Source organism: Benincasa hispida, chromosome 8 (assembly GCF_009727055.1).
Source record: "Benincasa hispida cultivar B227 chromosome 8, ASM972705v1, whole genome shotgun sequence".
Classification (NCBI taxonomy): Eukaryota; Viridiplantae; Streptophyta; class Magnoliopsida; order Cucurbitales; family Cucurbitaceae; genus Benincasa; species Benincasa hispida.
Window position 1 is genome coordinate 13,166,090 of NC_052356.1, and position 17,432 is coordinate 13,183,521.

The 17,432-nt window shown below is 33.2% G+C and overlaps 1 long non-coding RNA gene across 2 annotated transcripts; it reads right to left on the bottom strand.

Annotated features, from left to right (window-relative positions):
- Nucleotides 1-4,185: 4,185 nt before the first annotated feature.
- LOC120082522 lies at nucleotides 4,186-9,891 on the bottom strand. 2 transcript variants are annotated; one of them, XR_005483201.1, is made up of 4 exons: nucleotides 9,529-9,891; nucleotides 8,989-9,283; nucleotides 8,624-8,709; nucleotides 4,186-4,549 (listed from the first exon to the last, which is right to left on the bottom strand). It is a non-coding gene; the product is annotated as an uncharacterized LOC120082522 (long non-coding RNA). The 2 variants fall into 2 exon arrangements; XR_005483200.1 differs by lacking the exon at nucleotides 9,529-9,891 and having other exon boundaries at nucleotides 8,989-9,507.
- Nucleotides 9,892-17,432: the final 7,541 nt, after the last annotated feature.

Sequence of the window (17,432 nt, forward strand, 5' to 3'; positions counted from 1 at the left end):
AATAATATGAGTAGGAACCAGATTTATAATTATTTTTAAAAAAATAGAAATCGAGTAGAGTGAATGTACAAATCTGTATAATTTGTGATCGGAGAAGGGTGAAGTGCGGGGATAAATGATTCACATGAAAGAAAAGAGAGTTAAGAGGAAGAGAGTAAAAATATAATTTGTGTTATTTGTAATATGAGAAGGGTGAAGAGTGGGGTTAAGAAGTCGTAGACTCGACCCATAGATAAAAAGCGATAGGTAGGCAGATGGAGCAGCAGTTGAGGATTTAAAGTTGAGGTGCAATTCAACGCATGCAGGTTGAGTCTTGAGATAGCAAGTGCATGTAAGCGATAGGATTCAACTGGTGGTGGCAGCGTACAGGATGTCGAGGGTTAAAGATTCGACCTATGTAGGTCGAGTTTTGAACTCTCGACTTGCTTTTTAATTTTTTTAGGTCAAGTTTTCAATCCTCGACTTACTTTTAATTTTTCTGAGGTCGAGATTTCAACCCTTGACTTAGTTTTTTTTTAATTATTTTTTTAGTCACACTACCACAAATCTCTAAATATTTTTATAAGTACCATAATTCACTAATTATTTTTTTCAAATTGCAATATTTAAATAAAACATTAGGACAAATGTCTAATTTTAAAGTGAAAATTTCAAAATGTCTAAATATATTTTTATCCCAAAATTGTCTAAACGTAAAATATTAAATTAAAATCTGTGGTAATTATTTGAAAACGTGGACGGATATATCCTTCTTGACAATCAAATATGGACAGAGATACTCTCCTTGACAATAAAAAGTACATCATAATTAAATGCGAAAAAATCTAATCTAAAAATTCAGATGTACCAAAAATAAAGAAATCATAATCTAATTAATAAAATCAAAACTAAATCACTAAAAATCATTTTAAAACACGGTAAATATCTAATAGACTAAACTAACAAATTATCCATCAACATCAAACATATAGTTCTTTTTAACATGAATCATATACTTCTTTTCAAAAAAAGTACAAAATTTGAAGTGAGAAAAAAAATACCATGTATTCTAAAAAAATTGGTAAACAAAAAACATAAAAATAAGGAAAAACGCATCATTCTAATCATTATAAATTAGGACAGTTGTAAATATAGACATTAGACAAAAAGTATTAGCAGATATAATATAATGTAAAAAAATTACAAATATGACCAAATTTAAATAGTCTATCAGTGATAAACCATATTATTGGTAGGAGTCTATCAGTGATATACCATATCATTGGTAAAAGTCTATCATTGATAGACTTGGGAGTGGTATTGATAGACTTGGGAGTGGTAATGATAGACTTGGGAGTGGTGGGCTCTGATTCCAATTGAAAGGAATCTTGAGGGGAAGCAAGATTATCCCAAATCCCGTTTTTCATTGAATGTAAATCTTTATAGTAAATAACGAACAAGATATGTATTTCTATAAATTACAGCATGCTTTAACAAAAGAAAAACTTTGGGTTTCAGAAATCCTTATCTATGAAGACCATCTTCAAGAATCCTTCGATCAAGATCCGAACACAACCACGTAGGCTTCCTCGATATTCTCAAGAAGAGCACCCAGGAATGGTGGGCTCTGACTATTTTGGAATGGGGGATTTTTAGTAGAGAGGAGGAAGAAGTGAGATTGTTCACCAACTCAAACTTTCAGAATGATTCTGTCTTTCTCACCCTATCAAAAAATGAAGAGTAGCAAAGAGGGAGACTTTCTACTGTCTTTCAAAAGCCAAATACAACAACCACCCAAAGAAAAAGGGGAAGGAGTTGTAACTCTCTCTCTCATTTTTATTTTTTTAAAAATTATATTTAATATATATAAATATACTAATAATAATAACTAACTTATCGTATAATATATATATATATATATTAAATTATATATTATATCAATATAACAATATAACCTATAGTTTTAATATTGTATCACATACAATATAACATATACTTTCTTTTCTTTCTGATGGAAGTGAAATTTAATATAAATCATATTTATATTAAATTTAACAATTATGAATCCAATTCATATTAATAATATTTGAATCATATTCAAATATTTATTTCCTCTCAATTAAGCTATAGTGTATCAAATACATTATAATAATTATATCACATATAATTAAAATAACTTCATTATATCATATATAATTAAATCCCTTTATTAATTTGAACAATTCAAATTAATCTAAAAATTGATTCTCATTTAATCCTATTAAGCTACCAAGGGGACCTCATGGACCTATAGCTTGAAGCTCGAACGGTACATGAATAATTAATCAAATTCTTTAATTAAATTATTCGTCATCCGTTAACTATCGAGCACTCCACTAAAGATCAACAGCTACACTCTTCGTACTACAAATATATTTTTGTGTCCATTGGATATAATCAATCAACAGTACGATGACCCTTCACAAATTACTCGTAAATACAGCTGGGTTAAATAACTATTTTGCCCCTGTAGTTACATCTAACTTTTTAAGTAATCATAGTCCAACTATGATTAAACCCCTCTCGGGCCAAGAGAGGATGTGGCGCCACATTGTTCAAGTCCCAAAATTTATCTACTTACCCCTACCTCAGGGAAAGAGTGAATTTCTTTAGGTGTGTTCCTAGCTCCACAATCAGACGAATCCCCAAAATGGTAGGCATGTTGAGTCGGCGATCTAGCCACTCTCACCCATACAAATCAAAGAACCGCTCTTATAGGTAGGAGTTCACACTCACTTATGATGTAGGTCATATTACCTATGATCATCCTGGTGAAATGTAAGTCTCTATTATGAATGGTGTTATATAATGAGACTAAACATTTCGTGGTCCGGTTTTATATAAACTCTTTTATATAAAAGATCCCTGCTCACATGTCTATACATGAATGATCAGAATCATATCCTTTGTAGTACTTTACAACAATTGTAACACTTACAAAGCGGGTCATACTCGTAGTGTCACCAAGATAAGGTACCCACCTTATCCATCTACTATAGACCATTTAGGTTATCACTTAAACATGATCCACCCATATGTCTCTGCCTACATGCTTAAGTTACAAGATAACCTTGTATGTTAGTTTATTAGTTTGTGGTTAATGCAAATAAAATACAATGTATTTTATTAAATAGACAATGAGTTTGAATAAAATATCATATATTTTATTAAATAAACAATGAGTTTGTTCAATATATTTACAAACTATAGGACCCTACGAGATTTAGGGCATCGACCTCAATAGTTAGACACAAACATAACGTAGTGTATATATATATATATATATATATATATATATATTGAAAGCATTTCTTTTAAATCCCTACAAAAAGCAAATACTTATGCGTCCAAAACTAGCCGTTAGGCAAAAACATAAAATAATATTAAGTTTATTTTCTTTTTAAATCCATTTTCTTTTTAAAACTAATCTAAAAATCAAAAGTCCACCGTATGTCACTTCTCCATTACTCCAAGTGGTACCTTACAATTGGTCCACTTTTATGGGGAAAAAATTGCCACGTCATTAACTCAGAATTTTTTTTATTAAGCTTGTTTCGTCCATATCTTCTTCATTTGAATACCGATTTGAGCGATTGAAATTGCATTGGAACCATTGTTCCAAGCTCTACATAATAGGTACTTCAAACACTCAAATTTGATAATGAATAAAAGCAAGTTTGTTATCATCAAAATATTAATTAATTTAAAATTTTGGCCCAAAAAGCCAACAATTCCACTTTGCCATTTATTTGTTTCTTAGGGTTTCATGAAGAATGATGAGAGAATTTATTTGAGAAGTTATTTAGGTTTTTTATTTATTTATTAGAGCAAAATACGCTTTTGGTCCCTAGTGTCTATTTGGTCTTTAAGGTTTCAAAAGATACATTTTAATCCCTTGAGGTTTGAAAAATAATTCTAAATGCTCCCTGGATTAGTTTTACCATTAGTTGACTAACTGAAATTTGATGTGGTGGGTAGTTGTACTAATTATATATTATTTTTAAGATTACATAGATTTTTTAATTATTTCGTTTAATTTCTATCCCCCATCCATTCCTCTCCATTTTCTCCTATCTCTTCTTCCTCATTTCTCTGATGAATGTCTTTCTCTCTTCCCCTTCTCTCTGTTTTCCCCTTTTTTACAACTAGAAAACATAATAGAAAGTGAATAATAATGAAAAAGAAATTATATTATGAGGTGTTGATGGTAACAATTATAAAAATTGAACCAAAACGAAATTATTAGGGCACAAACACCGCCACCAACATCAAGTTTGTAAAGTTGTAACTACTTTAGTGAAATCAATCATTTACTTTCGGTTAATCTCTCAACAAACTTCTAAATACTAAGTATATAAAGGATCAAAAAGGAGAAATCAGTAGTAAACTTATCTGATTTCATTTTTTCCTTGCAATTCCTCCAAGAATCAGAAATCTAAAGCTCCTCTCGTGGATGTAAGCCAAGCTTGCCGAACCACGTTAAAAATCCTTGTATCTTCTTCTTTCTGCCTTGCATGAATTCTTCTTCTTCCTTCAACAAAAATTACCATTAGAGAAAGAGTTAGAGAGAAATCAAAATTGTAGGAGTAAAGTACAGAAGTTTTTTCTTCTTAATTTTTTTGAGATAAACATCCATTCTACGTGGACAAAGGAGAAGCACTCGTCTTAACAATTATCTTCCACTTCCAAGACCATTGATCCTAAAGTTGGGCCTCGGTGAAAACATCCCAAGCCTAACAAATTGGTAACAAAGACCGCAAGAACAAATCAAAAACTTCAAGAACTTAAAGGAAAATAAATTTTGGAGCTTAGAAGCAAGTAAAGAAGCACAACTATGATAGTTACTAGGTATGACATTGAGAAATTCGATAGCAAAGGAGATTTCAACCTATAGAAGGCTAAAATCAAGGTTGTTTTGGGGCAATAGAAAGCCCATAAGGCTTTATTGCACATGGGACTCTCGTTTTAAGTTTATCAGACAGTGTTCTTTGACAGGTAATTGATCAAGACACTACCTTTAAAATGTGATCAAAGTTAAATGAATTGTATGAATCAAAGATCTTCCTAATAAAATGTTCTGGAGGGAAATATATATATTTTTTTTTTTTTACATTTAAGATGAACTGATCCAAAACCCTAACAAAAAACCTTGATGATTTTAAAAAGATCTCAACAGAATTTAAAACTCAAGATGACTCAATAAAGGCAGCAATGAAGCATTTGTACTTCTTAATTCTCTTCTGGAAGTGTATAAGGATGTAAAGACAGCTCTAAAAATATGGGAGAGATTCAGTTACCACTGATATTATCATTTCTGCTCTTAGAACTAAAGAAATGGAGCCAATGTCTAATAAAGAGAAAAACAAACTATTGAAGGTTTGTTTGTGAAATGCAAGAACAAGCATCACAAGAAGGAAATGGGAAAACAGTCATCTATAGATGAGAATAAAGATAAGTCTAAGATTAGATGCAAATATTGCAAGAAATTAGGACATCTAATCAAGGACTGTAGAACCTTAAAGTGGAAAATTGAGCAAAAGATGAAAACCAGAAAGCTCATTCTTCTACTCAGATGCCTTAGCCACTTCAAATCAAAGGGCAAAGCTTGAAATCCAGCAAAAAGTCTTGATTAGGTGCTAGATTCAGAGTGTTCCTTTCACATGACACCCAACAAGAACTTGTTTAATTTCTATAAGGAAATTGATGGGGTTCTGTCTAAATCGGTAATAATAACTCATGTCCTATAATTGGCATTTTTCTCTTAAATTAGAAGATGGATCAGTTAAACTTTTAAGGAATTTTAGGCATATGCCCAAACTTAAAAGAATCTAATATGCTTGGGCATACTTGAAAAAATAGGCTAGAAATATAGAGGGAAAGGAGGCTATTATGAAGTTTGGAAAGATTCCAAGCTAGTGTTCAAGGAAGCAAAGATAAGTGGTGTGTATGTGGTCTAAGGTATTCATAAAGTACAATCAGTTTTGGTTGTAACTCACAAGGAGCCTACCGATGGAGACTTATGGCACAAAAGACTTGCACACACTAGTGCTAAAGGTCTTCAAACTCTATCTAATTAAGGAATCCTACCTAAAGGGGTTCATCAAGACCTTTCCTTTTGTGATCACTGTGTAGTTGGGAAGACCACAAGACAGAGTTTTATTAAAGCTCAACACACAACCAAAGCAATCCTTGACTATGTACATTCAGATCTATAAGGTCCTTCACCAATTCCATCTTTAAGTGGTCCAAGTACTTCCTAACCTTCATTGATGGTTTTTCTAGGAAGAATTGGATATATTTTCTTAAAACTAAAGATTTCGTCTTTGAGAAATTTAAATAATGAAAAATTATGATGGAAAAACAAACAAACTGTCAAGTTAAATGCCTTATAACAAATAATGGGCTTGAGTTTTGTGTAGAAGAATTCAACATTTTAACAACATTGGATTCTCAGACACAAAACAGTCAGGTATACACCTTAATAAAATGGGGTGGTGGAGAGGCTGAATAGAACCATACTTGAAAGGGTAAGAAGTCTGTTGTCAAATGCCATCCTACCAGAGAAATTTTGGGCTGAAGCAACCTCCTATACAGTCTACACACTCAATAGATGCCCCCATTCATCTCTAGACCTACTAACTCCTAAAGAGAAGTGGACCAAGAATCCTCCTAACCTAAACAGCCTAAGGGTGTTTGGGTGCATTAGTTTTGTTCATCTGAATAAAAAAAATTGAAATAATAATGGGGTTCATTAAAGGTGAAAAGGCTTCAGACTATGGCATCCTATTGAAAGAAAGTGTGCGGCTAGCAAATATGTCATTGTTAGGGAAAATGAAATGTTTATGCAGAAAAGTAATGTCCCTGAACAAAAACCTCTAGAGTTGACAAATAAAATTGAGGTGAAACACTCCTTTATTCCTAATTCAGATTTCTTAAGATCAATTTCTAAAAATACTAGTGGTATAATGTCTCAACATGAAGAAGAAGAAGAAAAGACAACCATTGAAATTGAGCAAGAAGGTCCAGACCTTGGAAACTACTCCTTCGCTAGAGATAGGCAAAGGAGAACTACAGTACCAATTACAAGGTATGAAGTTGATCATATCAATCTAGCATTAAATGCATCAAAGGAAGTGAGTGAACTAGAACCATCTACATTTGAAGAAGCAATAAGTTGTGCTAATGTAAGAAGCTGGATAGAAGCTATAAATGAGGAGATTGAATCCCTAAAGAAGAATGAAACTTGGGACTTAGTTCCTCTTCCTAAGGACTGTAAATCTATTGCATTTAAGTGGGTCTACAAATATAAACAGGCATCCCTAATATACAAGAAACTAGATTTAAAGCTAGGTTGGTGCAGGGGATAGACTACAATGAGATATTCTCACCAGTGATTAAGCAAACCCTAATCAGAATGCTTCTCTCCCTAGTAGCACAACGGGACTTAGAGCTAGATCAGCTTGATGTCAAAATAGCACTCCTACATTGCTATTTGAAAGAGACAATATACATGTGTCAACCTAAAGGTTACCAAGCCAAGGGGAAAGAAAACCATTGTTCCCTACTTAAGAAGTCCATCTATGGACTAAAACAATGCCCAACGTGTTGAAACAAAAGGTTTGATGATTTCGTACTAAGATTAGTTTCCTAAAAAGCTTGTATGACAGTTGTGTCTACATCAATTACAAGTCCTTTAAGAATTATGTTTATTTGTTACTATATGTGGATGACATACTTCTATAAGGGAGTACTAAAGAGGAGTTGAAACAAGTAAAAGATCTCCTAAATCAGAGCTTGAAATGAAAGACATGGGTTGTGCAAGAAGAATACCAGGCATTGACATAGATAAAAAAACATAAAAGAGCAAGAATTATACATCAGTCAAGTCAAGTATTGTGAGAAATTAATTTACAAGTTCCATATGAAAGAAGCAAAAACAGTTAACACACCCATTGCACAACATTTCAAATTATAAGCAAAGAATTCACCAAAAGAATATTGAACATAAGAAACTAATGTCTACAGTTTCCTATTTCCAAGCAGTGGGAAGTCTCATGTATGTGATGATTTCAACAAGACCAGACATAGTTTATGCAACCAGTTTGGTCAATAGATACATGGCCAACCCTGGAAAGAGGCACTGTGAGGCAACCAAGTGGATCCTTAGATATCTAAAAGGTTATAAAGAAGCAAGATTTCTATAGAAACAAAGCATTGACTCATAACCAGAATTATTTGGCTTTGTTGACTTAGACTATGCAGGGGATCTCGATAGGAGAAGGCCCTAACAGGATACATTTTTCTATTTGGAAGTTGTGTGCTAAGTTGGAAAGATTACCTGTAATCAATGGTATCCCTTTCTACCACTGAAGCAGAGTCTATTGCTCTATCTGAAGCAGTCAAGGAAGGCCCATGGTTAAGAGGTTTATTATAAGACTATGGTATCATACAAACAATAGTGAAGATTTTTTTGTGACAACTAGAGTACCATACATCAATCTAAAAATCCACAATATCATAATCATACAAAACATATAGATGTAAAGTACCACTTCATCAAAGAACAAATAGAAGATGAAAAAATTGAAGTTTTCAAAGTTTATACCTCAGACAATGCCTCAAATATGTTGATAAAGACTGTTCGTCATCTCAAGATTCGAAAATGTCCGAATACTATCGGGTTTGAGATACCTGAAAATGGTTAGAAGAAGAGAGATAAAAAAAAAGAGGAGCTGATTATTAAATAATTAAATGTTGATTTCGAGGTGGAAGTTTGTAAAGCCGTAACTAATTTAGTGAAATCAATCATTTATTTTCTGTTAATCTCTCAACAAACTTATAAATCCCAAGTATATAAAGGATCAAAAGGGAGAAAATCAGTAATGAACTTATCTGATTTCATTTTTGCCCTGTAATTCCTCTAAGAATCAGAAATCTAAAGCTCCTCTCATAGATGTAGGCCAAGCTTACCGAACCACATTAAGAATCCTTGTGTCGTCTTCTTCTGTCTGACTTGCATGAATTCTTCTTCTTTCTTCAACAAAAATCGCTATTAAAGAGGGTTAGAGAAAAATCGAAATTGCAGAAGCAAAGTACAGAAGTTTTGTTCTTAATTTTTTTTGCATCCCTTCTACGTGGACAAAGGAGAAGCACTCATCTTGGCAGCTGTCTTCCACTTCCAAGACCATTGATCCTAAATTTGGGCCATGGTGGAAACATCCCAAGCCAATCACAAGCTCGTTAGGAGAAACAGATTGTGATGGACCTGTGACGATGGATTTGGCCGTGTTTTAGATTTCGGCAGTGGTGAAGAACATGGGGAGGATATGGTTAAATTGAAAGTTTTGTGGAAAAGGGAAAAATAAAGTTTGATTGATTTTTAATGTTTAACTAAAAGATGGAATTGGAAATTGGAAAGTTTAAGAGAATTCAGAAAGTTTCTTTAAGATTATATATATGCAGTAATAATTTTTTAAAATTGTTAATTTTTGGAAAAGAAGATAAGCTTACCTCAAGAATCTGGTTTCAATTTGGTGTTGATGTATTGCAATGAGAAGAAGACGGAGTTTTCAAAAGATTTTCTCTTTTTATGAAATTTAAAATATTAAATAATTGAAAGTGCTCTTTTAAGTTTGGAATAAAATTTTCAATAGGTATCTTCGTTACCAAAGTATTAATTTACAGAGAAAGCAGTTTGTGATAATCCCATTTGTTTCAATAGGGAATGAAAAGGAAAACCTCTATCCAGTTGCAGTAGAACAATGACACTACGGTGAGAATCTTATGGTGAGAGTATGAAGGCCATCAAAAATTTTTTGGAAAATATGATAGAAGGCATGGGAACAAAGAAAGACAATCATTCGAGAATAAGGATGAAAAGGTTGAAGAAGAAAAAGAGAAATGGAAAAAAATCCATGCAATCTAAAAAGAAATATGAAATTAGTAAATTTATCTACCTCTTTCAAAGTACGCCAGTCAAATCAAATTTCTGTTAGTCAATTAACGGTCAAATTGATCCAAGGACCATTTAAAATTATTATTCAAATTTCATGGACTAAAGTGTATCTTTTGAAATTTTAAAGATCAAATAAATATTAACTCCAAATCTTCGTTACTAAAAGTGTATTTTGCCCTGTTTATTATTCGCAAGATATTGCCCTATTTACTCTTACTGTATGGATTGAGTTGGAATTATCAGAATTTTTTTTGGGTCATTAGGTTTTTTCAACGCCCTTAACCCTACCTTTCTCATGCCCACCATTTGTTGCCACCAGTCTTTGCCTTTTTTTCTCCATTGGAGCATCTAGATGATCAGGATAAATGCCCATTCGAAATTGTTACATAGCATCTCTTCTGTGCTTCTTCTTCTCTCGGTTTCTCATCCTCATCTCTCTCACTTTGCCTTTTCCTTCTCTTTCTCGACTATTTCTCCCGTTACTACCATGCACATGAAAAAATCAGTTAAAAATCGATCTAAACCGAAACGAATCAAAATTGATTGGTTCAATTTTGTTATAACTCTATTGTTAGGGTTTTCCATTATTGTAAATATTTTATATATTTTACTTTTCTATGCTTTGTACACTTGTAGTTTTTCGACACCACTCAGTCCGTCGAGGAGCCCCGCTGCCGATCTACAGAACCCCAAAGTTCGGATTCTATCTGACCAGTGTGTGAGGCTCACGTGCCACTTTTACTCTTCTACTGTCGGTCCATGCGCCGGTGCGTGTAGGCGCGTGCGCCTCCTATTTTGGTTCGTCTTCTGTGGGTTTCCTCAGTTTTGTTGACTTTCTTGGTGGTGTGTTTGTTTGGGATATATAGATATACTCACTGCTTGTAAAGGCATCTCTTCAGTAAATTAGGGTTTGATTTTTTGTTGTTCAATGTTTATTTTTTTTAGGTAATGGCTAATAAGTAATCAATAGTCATGTCTGAGATTGTTCCTATGGTGTCAAAAGTAACTTAACACAAGTTGAATGGATCCAACTACTGTTCATGGAGATCAAATGTTCGCCACTTTTTTAGGAGCATGGAGATGGATGATCACATCATATAAGAGCCACCGATTGATGCTAATAAAAAAATTTGGTGGCGGGATGATTCAAGAATGCTTCTACAAATCAAGAATTCTATTGACTGTGAAATCGTTGAACTAGTAAATCATTGCGAGCAAATCAAGGAACGGTTGGAATATTTGGATTTCTTTTATTCTAGGAAAGAGAATATTACTAGAGTGTTTGATGTTTGTAAGACTTTATATCAATCTAATCAAGGAGAAAAATCTCTAACAAGCTACTTTATGGAGGTTAAAAATACATGTGCAGAATTCAATGTCTTGATGTCAATCAGTACAGATCAAAAGTTTTAATGACTCAACGTGAAAAGTTGTTTATCATGAGTTTTTTAGTAGGTCTTGCACCTAAATATGAGATGGCCAAAGATCAAGTGTTTTTAAGCTAAATATCTCATCGTTAGAAGAAGCTTACACTCGAATACTTCATACCGAGAAGACACAAGCAGTTATGTCATCTGATTCTAGTACTGCTTTGATTGGGTGCACAAATGATTATAGAAGTAATAAGAGGATTGAATCAAATAGCTTCAAAGATCATCCCAATAACCAAAGATCAAATCTAGGAGGTGTTTACTATTAATGTCATAAACCTGGCCATACAAAACGTGAATATAGAAGATTGATGAATAAGGGTCAGAGGGTGTCATCACCCTCTGCACATGTCGCCTATACTTCTAATAATCTTGACAAGTCAATTACGAGCAGAAGACGAACCAAAATCTTTTTAGGCTGATGTTGTTTCCATAGTTTGTTTCTTAATAAATTGCATGCCCTCTTCCATTCTTAAGGGTGAGATACTTTTTCGTACTTTATACCCAAGCAACATTTATTTCTCATTCCACTCGAAATATTTGGTTGTACTTGCTTTGTTCGGGATGTTTGGCCTCAACATACCAAGCTAGATCCAAAGTCCTTAAAATATATTTTCCTTGGTTATTCCCGTGTTCAAAAGGGGTATCGGAGTTATTGTCCTAGTCTAAATAAATATTTCGTCTCTCATGATGTCACGTTTTTTTTTAACATACTTCATTTTTTTTCATCATCTTCCTTCTCTTCGAATAATAGTCAGGGGGAGCATAAGAAATTAGAGGATTATTTTCTTGTTCGCACAGTTATTTCTCCTTCCATCCTCTTCTTGATTCATCTTTATCAGTGGCTACCTCTACCCTTCCACCCATCGTTAAGGTTTATACTCGACAACAACCTTCTTCAATTCCATGCCCTATACTAGAGTTTTCTTCGTCATTGGATCCAGAAATGAGTGATGATCTTCTTATCGCTCTTCGTAAAGGTAAATGTACATGTGCTCATCCTATTTCCACTTTTGTTTCATATAACCATTTTTCGCCTTCCACATGTTCATTCATTGCATCCTTAGAGTCTGTATCCATGCCTAAAACTGTTCATGAGGCTTTTTCTCATCCTGGTTGGTGTGTCGCAATGGTGGAGGAGATTATTGTCTTAGATGATAATTGTACTTGGGATTTAGTTTCTCTCTCGGTAGGAAAGAAGGTTATCGGTTACAAATGGGTGTTTGCAGTTAAGGTCAATCATGATTGTTTTGTTGCTCGGTTAAAAGCGCGCCTTGTAGTGAAAGGCTACACACAAACTTATGGCATTGATGATGTTGATACTGTTTCTCCTATAGTAAAAATGGCATCTGTGAGGTTGTTTATTTCATTAGCATTTATCAATAATTGGCCTTTACATCAACTTGATATTAAAAATTCATTTTTTCATGGTGATCTTCATGAAGAGGTATATATGGAGCAACCACCAGGGTTTGTTGCTCAGAGGGAGAATGGAACGGTGTGTCGCTTTTGTAAATCCTTGTATGGATTAAAGCAGAGCCCACAAGCTTAGTTTGGTAAATTTAATCAGGTGATTGAGAGCTTTGGAATGTGGAAGAGCACGTCAGATCATTCAGCTTTTTTAAGAGATCTAAGGGTGGCGTTATCTTGTTAGTTGTATATGTGGATAACATTGTGATTATTGGTGATGATGTTTTAGGTATCCAATCCCTAAAGACCTTTCTTCATAGTCATTTCCATACAAAAGATTTGGGCATGTTGAAATATTTCTTAGGAATTGATGTAATAAGAAGCAAGAAAGGAATTTTATTATCGCAGAGAAAATATGTACTTGACTTGTTGACTGAAATAGGGAAGCTAGAGGTTAAGCCATGTAGTACCCCAATGATGCCCAACTTATAGCTCACAAAAGATGGAGAATTACTAAAAGATCCTAAAAGATATAAGAGGTTAGTGGGAAAACTTAATTACCTTACAATGACTCGACCCAACATAGCCTATTTAGTAAGTATTGTTAGTCAATACACGTCATGCTCTAGAGTTGATCATTGGGTTGTATTGGAACAGATTCTTTGTTATTTGAAAGTTGCTCTCGGGCGTGGTTTATTATATAAGGATTATGGTCATACTAATATTGAATATTTCTCAACCGTCTATTGAACATGATCTAAAGAAGATAGAAGATCAACCTCAGGGTATTGTGTTTTTGTGGTGGTAATTCGATTTCTTGGAAGAGTAAGAAGAAAAATGTGATTTCACGTTCAAGTGTGGAATCAGAATATAGAGTAATGGCACAGTCTGTGTGTGAATTAATTTGGATATATCAGCTTCTTATTGAGTTGGGATTTGAAATCACCACACCAACAAAGTTGCGATGTGAAAATCAAGCAGCACTTCATATTACGTCTAATCCAGTATTTCATGAAAGGACTAAACATATTGAAGTTGATTGCCATTTTGTACGTGAGAAAATTCAACAATGGTTGGTATCTACAGGATATGTGAAGGCTGAAGAACAATTAGGAGATATCTTCATGAAAGCATTGGATGGAAGACGTATAGATTATCTATGTAACTAGTTGGGCATGATTAACATATATGCTTCAACTTGAGGGGGGCGTGTTATAATTCTATTGTTAGGGTTTTCCATTATTGTAAATATTTTGTTATATTTTCCTTTTCTATGCTTTGTACACTTGTATATATTCATATCTTTGGTGAATGAATAGAGTATTTTGGTTATCTCTCAAACCTAAGAGTTCTACAAATTTTAACCAAACTAGGGAAGATTTAATTACCTTTCGATTTAAGACCTTTCAGAACCGAGATGTTCTATCCGAGGTCTTGGTCAAAATTTGACCAAACTAAAGTGTGAACACTCCAAGAGTAAAGATGTGAAAAGTAGAGATAGAAGAAAAAGAAAGAGTGCCCATATTTACTAATGTTAACTTTTACACAATAATGGGAAAAGGGTATATAAAGAAAGCATTATCACACAATCAGAGTGGTTGAAGCCACGAAAGAGTTCCTTATTTCATTGCATCCTACGTATTTGATGATTTCAAAGTGTTAGGATGGATAAAGATAGACAAAAAAAAAAAAAAAAAAAAAAAAAAAAAAAAAAAAAAAAAAAAAAAAAAGTGGTTGGCATTGGATGTAACATCTCGAGTTTTTGGATAAATTAAGATTAATTATCTTAAATTATTTGGATTTTATTCTTCTTTAGTTTTGAAGTTTGAGTTAAAATTTAATTAATTTAATTGGAGAAGAAAATTAGTTTACTTGATTTGGGATTTGATAATGATACTAAAAGATCTGGGAAGCAAAGTAGAGGAGAAAATTAGTCAAAGTCAAATTTAGGTCCAGATTAGAAAATATATGTATGTATATATATGTGAGTATTGTGTTGGCACATTAAAGAGTCAAAGTACATAAGGTTTATTAGTAAAACTAATGTTAGATGTAACTTTGATAGTTCTTAGACGTGAGATTTTGATGTTATTTTAAGTATGATTTTGTTGCTTGAGAATAACACCAACATAGATTAATTCCATAAGGAGGTTGTCTTATTTTTATTTATTTATTTTTTTACCTTCATGTGGAAGACAGCTTTAAATTTAAAGATGTCAAGATCGAGGTTTTGTCTATATTAGTGTCAGCTATAAAATAGAGGAAATTGTTCAACCAAAGCATATGAGGCCTTTTGTTGGAGTTGTAGTTATGGGTAAATATTTTGAGTGTTCTTTGGGTTATTCTTGAAACTTTTTGAATGTCCATTCAATTTTGACATGAAATTAATGTTACCAACAATGTTTCAAATGTTTAGTTGAAGGTTTTAAATGTTGTAAGTCGTTGTCCAGCAGGTTGGTTCGAAAGGGTTTTGACGGCTTTTTGGTAAGTGATTAAGGCTTCAAAACCTTTTCAAATTGGTTTATGCGGTTGGAAGTTGGGTTTATAAACACTTAATTCTAATGCTTAGATCTTTGTGCGAAGTTGGAAATAATTTTGGAGCCAACCACGTGTTGGGTAAGTCGTTTGGAGACATTTGAGATAAATTTGTGATGGAATTATGTCTTAAAGATTGAATTTAAATTTGGATGATGTTATAGGATTTGATTCAAGGTTTCTAGAGAGTTTAGTTGCTTCATAAGTATACATTTGAGCTTATTCTCGAAGTAAGTGACACTAATACTAGAATGCATTCGTTCTAGACAAAATATATAAAATATTATTGTTCTTGTCGAATAGTTTTAAAAAAGTTTGTGTGATATGTTTTTCATGATTAAATAGAATTTATGATTTTATGAGATGTTATATTATGATTTTATTTTTTGAGGCTTCTTATTGAATGTTGCATGTTATATCAGTTTAGTGACAATTTACCCTCCTACTAGTAACTATGTACACGCTAGTTTACGTGTGCCTTCAGGTGCACCATATTATGTGTACCTTCAGGTCCACCATGAGTCTTTGGTTTAACCAAATTATGTTCGCCTTGGGTTTGCTAGATATCATGAGTACATCTTACCTACGCTAGGATAGGTTAAACTATTCACTCAATGCTTTCCAAGTTTAGTTTAGTAAGCCAGTTTAAGCCCTCTAATTATAGGTATTCAATTATATGTGATTGCATAACTTAATCCTAATATATTGAGTATCTTAAATATTCAACCTTTTCTTAACATGTTTTTCAGATAATGGAAAGAACGTGGGTGGGATGATGAGGAAAACTGATCGCGGTGTCATGAGATCAGAGCTTATCAGTTTTGCATAATTTTGCATTTTCAAATTTATTTTATGGAGATTTTTTAGAAGCTTTGAATGATAGTTTTGAATACAACATTTGTTATTTGTTAACGCTTTTAGGGATCCAAAGTTAAACTTTTTTATGACAGTTGATGAATTTATTTATTTAGAAAATTCTTATTTTTCATTGAAACAACCACTTAGTTTTAATTTTGAAACTGCATGAATGGCGATAACGATCATAGTTAAAGATCTGAGAATGTCATGTCTTTACATTAAAGATATACATTTTAGATTTTGAAGAATATGAAACACACGTCATTTTTAGTTAAATAAAGTTGATTCGGAAGGTTTTTGCAAAAATGGGTGAATGTTATATAGTCTACTTTCCCTCAACCCGGCCTTATGTTACAGAAATATGATGAAATCAACTTATACAATGTTTGTTGTAACCGTTTTACTTGAACAAATTTCTATATAAATAGATATGAGCTAGATCCTAGAATGATGTACTGAAAAAAAAATAGCTAAACTCATCTGCAGTTCTCCAAGAAATCTCCAAGACTTGAATACAACTCCTCCGTGGATGTACACATATTGAGGCCGAACCAAGTTAAAAATTTTGTATCTTCCTTCTTCTCTTCCTCGATTATTCTTCTTATATTATCTTTGATCTTCATCTTCATCAGCTCTCCCAAGCAAATCTTGCAGCATTTCCCCATCGGTTCTCTCATTCTCTATCGAGCACTCTGAAGTAGAAAGAAAGAAATTGGTGTAGTCATTCAAGACTTCAGATCAGTGAAGTGTAAGACTCTAATCTTGGCTGTCAACGTGTAGGGCAGGAGATTGTTTTCACACAGATTGTGCTTTCAGCACATTGTTTTTTAATCAGCTGGTATTTCAATAAAGACAAATTAGTTTTCTTTACTTGGGCCTCGGGTTTTCCTTCCAAAAGCCCACATTGATTCAAGATCAGCCCAACAAAGTGGTATCAGAGCCTACAAGAAATCTTCAAGATCAGTCAAGAACCAAATAAAGTATAGCTTGGAGCATTCAAAACTTTAAAGAAAACTAAAGATGGCAGTAGCAAGATATGACATTGAGAAATTTGATGATAAAGAAGATTTTAGCTTATGGAAAGCCAAGATTAAGGTGATTTTGGGGCAACAAAGGGCACACAAAGCCCTTGAAGATCCAACCAAATTACCTACCACTGCAACAGTAGAAGAAAGGGAGAATATGGAGTTAATTGCTAATGGTACTCTGGTCCTAAACCTATCAGA